Source organism: Budorcas taxicolor, chromosome 3 (assembly GCF_023091745.1).
Source record: "Budorcas taxicolor isolate Tak-1 chromosome 3, Takin1.1, whole genome shotgun sequence".
Taxonomy (NCBI): Eukaryota; Metazoa; Chordata; class Mammalia; order Artiodactyla; family Bovidae; genus Budorcas; species Budorcas taxicolor.
The window spans coordinates 85,491,544-85,499,589 of NC_068912.1; the positions used below are offsets into that span (position 1 = coordinate 85,491,544).

Below are 8,046 nucleotides of genomic sequence, written 5' to 3' on the forward strand. Positions count from 1 at the left end.
TGGATAGAGAAGGAAAGAATCCAGGTAGAGATCTACCTGGATTTTCTTTATTTGAGAAAGTTATTTCATCCTAGAGACCATAACTGTCTCTGGTTCTCAAGCCAGTTATTCAGGAACAATGGACCACAGCAAAACCCGTTTTGAGAAGAATCAACCAAATTCATAGATGACAAAAAAGTGCTGAAGAAAATAAGGCTGTCAAGCTTCTGTTCTCCCAAACATGTCTTCAGAAGGCCCCATGTTTTACCAATCACCCAGTTTAGATCCAAAAGATAATGAAAGCTGGACTCAAGTATAAACTTAAGAATATTTCAATCATGAGAAACCAAATAGATACTTGACTCTACACATCTAGTAATTGATTTTGCAACAGAGCAATGCAGTAAAAAGATATATTCCACATTAGGAAAGGAGTATGTCAAGGCTGTATATTGCCACCCTGCTTATTTGAGTTATATGCAGAGTACTCACATGAAATGCCAGTCTGGATGAAGCACAAGCTGGAATCAAGATTCCCAGGAGAAATATCAGTAACCTCAGACATGCAGATGACATCACTCTTTTGGCAGAAAACGAAGAGGAACTGAAGAGCCTCTGATGAAAATGAAAGAGGAGGGTGAAAAAGCTGGCTTAAAACTCAACGTTCAAAAAACAAAGATCATGGCATCCGGTCCCATCACTTCATGGCAAATAGATGGGGAAACAATGACAGATATTATTTTATTGGGCTCCAAAATCACTGCAGTTGATGACTGCCACTGTAAAATTAAAAGACCCTTGCTCCTTGGAAGAAAAGCTATGACAAATCTAGACAGCATATTAAAAAGCAGAGACATTACTTTGCCGACAAAGGTCCATATAGTCAAAGCTATGGTTTTTCCAATAGTCAAGCTATGGTTTGTCCAATAGTCATGTATGAATGTGAGAACTGGGCCATAAAGAAGGGTGAGAACTGGGACATAAAGAAGGTTGAGCACTGAAGAATTGATGCTTCTGAACTCTGGTGTTGGAGAAGACTCTTGAGAGTCCCTTAAACTGCAAAAAGATCAAACCAGTCAATCTTAAAGGATATCAGTCCTGAATATTTATTGGAAGGACTGATGCTGAAGCTGAAGCTCCAATACTTTGGCCACCTGATATGAAAAACTGACTCATTTGAAAAGACCCTGATGCTGGGAAAGATTGAGGGCAGGTAGATAAGGGGATGACAGAGGATGAGATGGTTGGATGAGATGGTCGAGTCAAGCATCACTGACACGATGGACATGAGTTTGAGCAAACTCTGGGAGTTGGTGATGGACAGGGTATCCTGGTGTGCTGCACTCCATGGGGTAGCAAAGAGTCGGGCACAACTGAGTGACTGAACCAAACTGAAGTGAAATAAAGTAGTACCTTTAGAATGGGTGAATAAAGATCTCCAAAAATACGGTTCTTAAATAAGCAATAACGACACTCGTAAAAGTGATCAAAAGTAAGTTTTTCAGCACTCTGTAAATTAACAATATGATGAGTGTTATTTCAAGAAAATGACAGAATTATAGTAAGAACAGCAAGCTTTATGGTGCTTTTACTTTCCCTGTTTCAACCCTAGCTCCTCAGCTCCATAATAGTCTTGAAAACCAACAGCATTGCAACATGAGTAGCTGTGAAAAGTAGTACCGAGGAGCCAATGGTAGAATCAGAGAACTCCTAAAAAGACATATCCAGGAAATTATTATTTGGCTTACTCTGACAACTCCTGAAAGGCTGCACTCTGAGAGTTTGTTTTTTAGTTTACCTAATTCAGAGCTTACTCTGTATTAACAGACCTAGCTCAAGGATGTTTGTCAAAAAATTATCAGTGGTAATTGCTTAGCAGTTCAGCTGTCTGTGTTGGTAGCAACCTGTTGTGACTAACAATAGACTGACAAATTATAGGAAAAAAATGCTGATGGATATCTCCAAAGAGTACTTTGAAAAGCCCTGATATATTCCTGGGAGTTCAGAAGCTTACAAGCCCAGAAAAGACCACAGAAGGTCTAATCTATCACCTCTAATTGACTTTGAAGTTTTGTATAAGCAGATCATGAAACCTAAAACAGAGTTATAAATCTCCTGCCAGATCCTTAAAAGGAATGTCCTATCACATAAAGAGCCCCTAGGTCAAGGCTGGGATACTTGTCAATTTCATGTATTAAGGAAATCTGTTTAATAATTAGCTGACTATTGATCTAACCAAAAAGAAATATCAGTAACCATACATGAAAAAGCATATTAAGTTTACAGAATTAGACCAGGAAAGTCACTAAACAAATAAACAGCAGCAGCAATAAAACAAAAAACAGAGCAAAAAGGAAGGAAGAAGAGGAAATCTTTTCCAGAGTTGCCACATTATAGAACTTAAAATATTCAGTTAAAAAAAAAAAGTGTAAAACATGCAAAGAAATGGGAAAATGTGGCCCATGTATAAAGGGAAAAATGCAGTCAATGGAAATTATCTCTGGAAAAGTCCAGACATTGGACATAAAGATTTTTAAGTCAGGTACTTTAAATATATTCAAAGAATCAAAGAAAATCATGTCTAATGCATTAAAGGATAAGGTGTGAGAATCATATGTAACCAAACAGACTATTATTAAAGAGATAGAAATTATTTTTAAAGAAGAATCTAATAGAAATATTGGAACTGGCTTTTCCTGTGGGAGCCATCAGGTTGAGAGGAGCCTGGCCTTCTTCTCTCCCTTCCATGTGCTCATCCACTGATATCAGTGTACTCCGAAAGGGGGAGTCATCTGGCAAAAACGTCACTTTGCCTGCTGTGTTCAAGGCTCCCATTTATCTAGATACTGTTAACTTTGTTCACATCAACTTGCACAAAAACAACAGCCCTATGCTGTCAGTGAATTAGCAGATTGTCAAACCAGTGCTGAGTCTTGGGGTACTGGCAGAGCTGTGGCTCTAATTCCCAGGGCTCGAGGTGGCGGGACTCACCATTCTGGCCAGGGTGGTTTTGGAAATATGTGCTGTGGGGGCCACATGTTTGCACCAACTGAGACCTGGCGACGTTGGCACCGCAGAGTGAATACAACGCAGAAGCGATATGCCATCTGCTCTGCACTGGCTGCCTCAGCCTTACCAGCACTGGTCATGTCTAAAGGTCATCGTATAGAGGAAGTTCCTGAACTTCCTTTGGTGGTTGAAGATAAAGTTGAAGGCTACAATAAGACCAAGGAGGCTGTTTTGCTTCTGAAGAAACTCAAGGCCTGGAATGATATCAAAAATGTCTACGCCTCTCAGCGAACGAGAGCTGGCAAAGGGAAAATGAGAAACTATCGCCATATCCAGTGCAGGGGACCCTGCGTCATCTATAATGAGGACAATGGTATCATCAAGGCCTTCAGAAACATCCCTGGAACTACTATGCTTAACGTAAGCAAGCTGAACATTTTGAAACTTGCTCCTAGTGGTCATGTGGGATGTTTCTGCATTTGGACTGAAAGTGCTTTCTGAAAGTTAGATGAGCTGTATGGCACTTGGTGTAAAGCAGCCTCCCTCAAGAGTAACTACAACCTCCCCATGCACAAGATGCTCAATACAGACCTCAGAAGAATCTTGAAAAGCCCAGAAATCCAAAGAGCACTCCGAGCACCATGCAAGAAGATTCATCGCAGAGTCCTGAAGAAGAATCCACTGCAAAACCCGAGAATCATGTTGAAGCTTAACCCATACGCAGAGACCATGTGCCGGAACACCATTCTTCAGCAGGCCAAGAACCACAAAATCCACATGGATAAGGCAGCAGCAGCACTAGAAGCCAAATCAGAGGAGAAGGGGATTCAGGGCAAGAAGCCTGCGGTGGGAAACAAAGAAAAGAAGGCTGTTGGCGATAAGAAGCTGAAGAAGCCTGTGGTGGGACAAAAGGCTGCAGGGACCAAGAAACCAGCAGCTGAAAAGAAGCCCACAGAAAAGAAACCCACCTCAGAGGAAAAGAAGGCTGCTGCATAAACTGAAATTTGTTTATTCCATAAACGCCAAATCAGTTTGGACAGCTAATTTTGAATGAAGACCTGAACAAAGAGGCAATGTGAAACACACACACACACAAAGGAAAGAAATATTGAAATTGAAAAGTTATTAATTAAAATTAAAAATTAATTAGAGAAATACAAATCAAAAATACAATGAGGCATCACCTCACACTATCATCAAAAATTCTACAAATAGCAAATGCTGGAGAGGATGTGGAGAAAAGGGAATCCTCCCACACTACTGGGGGGAATGTAAATTGGTGAAGCCACTATGGAGAGCAGTATGAAGGTTCCTTTAAAAAACCAAATATAGAGTCATCATATGACTCTGCAATCCTACTCTGGGGTATATATACAGAGAAAACTCTACTTGAAAGGATACATGTACTCCAGTGTTGCTAGCAGCACTATTTACAACAGTCAAGACATGCAAGCAACCTAAAGGTCCATTGACAGATGAATGGATAAGGAAGATAGAGTATACATACACAATGGAATACCACTCAGCCATAAAAAGGAAATTAAATAAAGCCATTTGCAGCAACATGGATGGACTTAGAGATTATCATACAATGTGAAGTAAGTCAGAAAGAGAAAGACAAATACCATAAGGTTTCACTTACAAGTGGAAACTAAAATATGACACAAATGAGCTCATTTATGAAATAAAAACAGACTCACAGACATAGAGAGAAAAAAACAAACATGGTCGTCAAAGGGTGGAGGAGAGATAAATTAGGAGTTTGGGGTTAGCAGATACAAACTACCATATGTAAAAAGGATCATCAAGTTCCTACCATATAGCATAAGGGACTATATTTGGTATCCCATAATAAACCATAATTGGAAAGAATATGTGTATATGTATAAATGAATTACTTTGCTTTGCATAAGAAATGAACATGTTGTAAATCAAACCAATACCATATTGTAAAGTAATTAACCTCCAATTAAAACAAATAAATGTATATAATAAAAAGAAAAAAGCATACTTCAATAAAAACATATTCCTAACCTAAAAAAAAATTTTTAATAAAAATTCATTAATGGAGACCAAACAGCAGACTTGAGTGAGCAGACAAAAGAACCAGTGAATTAAGTCAATAGAGCTTATCCAATATGAGTAATAGAAAAAAAAATCATCAATAAAGAATAATTAACAGAGCTTCAGAGACTGGGATACAGTCAAGCATACCAAGAAACATGTAGTAAGAGTCCCAGAGGAAAGGAGAGAATAAAGGCATAAAGAATTTTTTTTGAAAAAAAGTGGCCCCAAATGTCCCAAATTTGATGAAAAACATTATTCTGAACATTCAAGAAGCTCAATTAATTCCAAATACAGTAAATTAAAAGAGATGCATACCCAGATACATCATAGTCAAGCTGTTAAGAGACAAAACAAAGAGAATCTTGAAGTCGGCAAGGGAAAAGCAACTTATCATGAGTAAGAGATCTTCAACATTAACAACTGATATCTCATCAGAAATCATGAAGCAGAAAGCAGGAAGATGACATATTTGATATACTTTGTTAACCAAAAATTCAATATTAAATAAAGCTGCTGCTGCTGCTGCTGCCGCGAAGTCGCTTCAGTCGTGTCCGAGTCTGTGCAACCCCATAGATGGCAGCCAACCAGGCTCCACCGTCTCTGGCATTCTCCAGGCAAGAACACTGGAGTGGGTTGCCATTTCCTTCTCCAGTGCATGAAAGTGAAAAGTGAAAGTGAAGTCGCTCAGTCCTGTCCAACTCTTAGCAACCCCATGGACTGCAGCCTACCAAGCTCCTCTATCCATGGGATTTTCCAGGCAAGAGTACTGGAGTGGGTTGCCATTGTCGTGTCTATTAAATAAAACTATACTTCAAAAATAGAGATATTAGCATATTCCCAAAGAAATAAAAGTGGAGAGAATTCATCACTAATATACTTGCCCTACAAGATATATATATCAGAGAAGGCAAATAATCATTAGACTGAAATGAATGAATAATACACAGTAACTTCAAGCCATGGGAAGACAAGAGATCATTGTAAAATAGCATAATTGTTTTTGTTTGTCTTTTCTGTACTCTAAAATAAAAGGCAATAACAAAAAAATAATTGTAAACCTGTGTTGATAGTCTTAAAGTCTATAAATATGTAATTTGCATAAGAAAGAACAAAGGAAGAGGGTGATAGAGTGGAGCAAATTTTTTGTATCCTATCGAAATTAAATTAGTAATAATCTGAACTGATTGTTTTAAGTGAAGATGTAAGTTATAATCCCAAGGGCAGTTCAGTTCAGATGCTCAGTCATGTCCAACTCTTTACAGCCCCATGGACTGCAGCACACCACATTTCCCTGCCCATCACCAGCTCCCAGAGCTTTCTCAAACTCATGTCCATCAAGTCGGTGACACCATCCAACCATCTCATCCTCTGTCGTTCCCTTCTCCTCCTGCCCTCAATCTTTCCCAGCATCAGGGTCTTTTCCTGTTCTCAAGGGCAACTAATAATAAACTAAATAAAAAATATAGAGGAAAGGTATCGGCATGGGAATCGATTGGTGTAAGCATGTATTTAATGCAAAAGGAGACAGTAATGGAGAAACAGAGGAGGAACAAAAAATATAACACATGTAAAAATGCCAAACGTAAATAAAATATAGAGCTTGATGAGATGGAAAAACTATGATATAACTACACATTTTTTCTTCGAAGACACCCTTTAAAGAGACTCGTTTTAGATTCAAAGACACAAATAGGGTGAATGTAAAAGAATGGAAAAGTACATGCCATGCAAATAGTGACAGATATGGAGTGGTTAAACTAGTATCAGACTGCCAGGGGCCAGCGTGAGGAACTCCACCCATGGCAAAGGTCATGAGGAAGGAGGCTTGGCATACGCAAAGGCGTGATCAAGCCTCAGGAAACCCCCTGTTTCCGAGCATCTAACCCCAAAACCAGAGTCTGTTTTATGCTCTCACCTATGCCTCTGACTTTACGGGGGGCTCTCCCCCATAACCGTTTCTCTCGGAGAAGGAATAAACGTGCAGCTCCAAGGCAATAAAAATTCTTGGGCGTGACAAGAGTGTTTCAGCTTATGGACTCCCCTGAAGGTTATCTAGCCCACCTGTATAGGTTCGTCCGGCCACATGTGATTGTTTACATCCTCCCAACCTGAGAGGCGCGAGATGTTTTAGACTTACTAAAGGCAAATTCTTTTGGGGAGTTAGAAATTATTAGTATAGTGGGTTGGTTAGGAATTATATTGGTGAAGGGTTTTTCACTTGTTGTGTCAATAATTGCTGCTAATTCCCTGCTCTGGGTGGGACAAGGATGTCTCAGGTCAAACCTCTCTGCTGACAGACTAGCTTGTGTGACAGGATTATCCATACTCCTGCCACTACACACATGATTGTTTACTACCTCTCAATAGCACAGAGAGTTTTGGAGTATTTTGAAAGTCTTAATTAGCATAGGGCTTTTTCTTCTTGTTGAGTCAATGATTGCCGCCAGGCCTCCATATCCTTAGGCACCTGGGAATATATTAATCAATGTACTTGGAATATAGAAAAGGAAATATAGTAGTTTTTAAGGTTAGCAATACTAGACTTTTTGAGTTAATGAATTTTCTCTTTTGTAATAGATCACTGTACTTTGTTATAAATCACTGTGTCCTTGCTATGTAAAAATGTAAATTTATCACTATCTTAAGACTAAATAGATCTTAAGAGGAGCATTTGTGAAAGGATTTTCATTTGTTGGGCTGATGTTTGCTGCTAAATCTCCATGTTCCCTGCCCTTATAACGAATATAACTAACATATAGGAGAAATAAGTATTAACCTTTAAGCATATAGGAGAAATAAGTATTAACCTTTAAGATTAATCATGTTAACCTTGGGTTAAATAAATTCCTTTCTTGATTGTAACTCACTACACCCTCACCCTATAGGAATGTAACTTTATTTGGAGGGTGGTGCCTGGTTTAAGAAAAAACACCCTTGGAAAAAATAAGTTTTTTGGTTATCAGAAAGAAAGGATCATAAAATACCTAAGAC

At 38.8% G+C, this 8,046-nt stretch overlaps 1 pseudogene; it reads left to right on the plus strand.

The window, feature by feature from the left end:
* The first annotated feature begins 220 nt into the window (after positions 1 to 220).
* On the plus strand, positions 221 to 3,984 carry LOC128045592 (60S ribosomal protein L4-like; annotated as a pseudogene).
* The last annotated feature ends 4,062 nt before the right edge of the window (positions 3,985 to 8,046 follow it).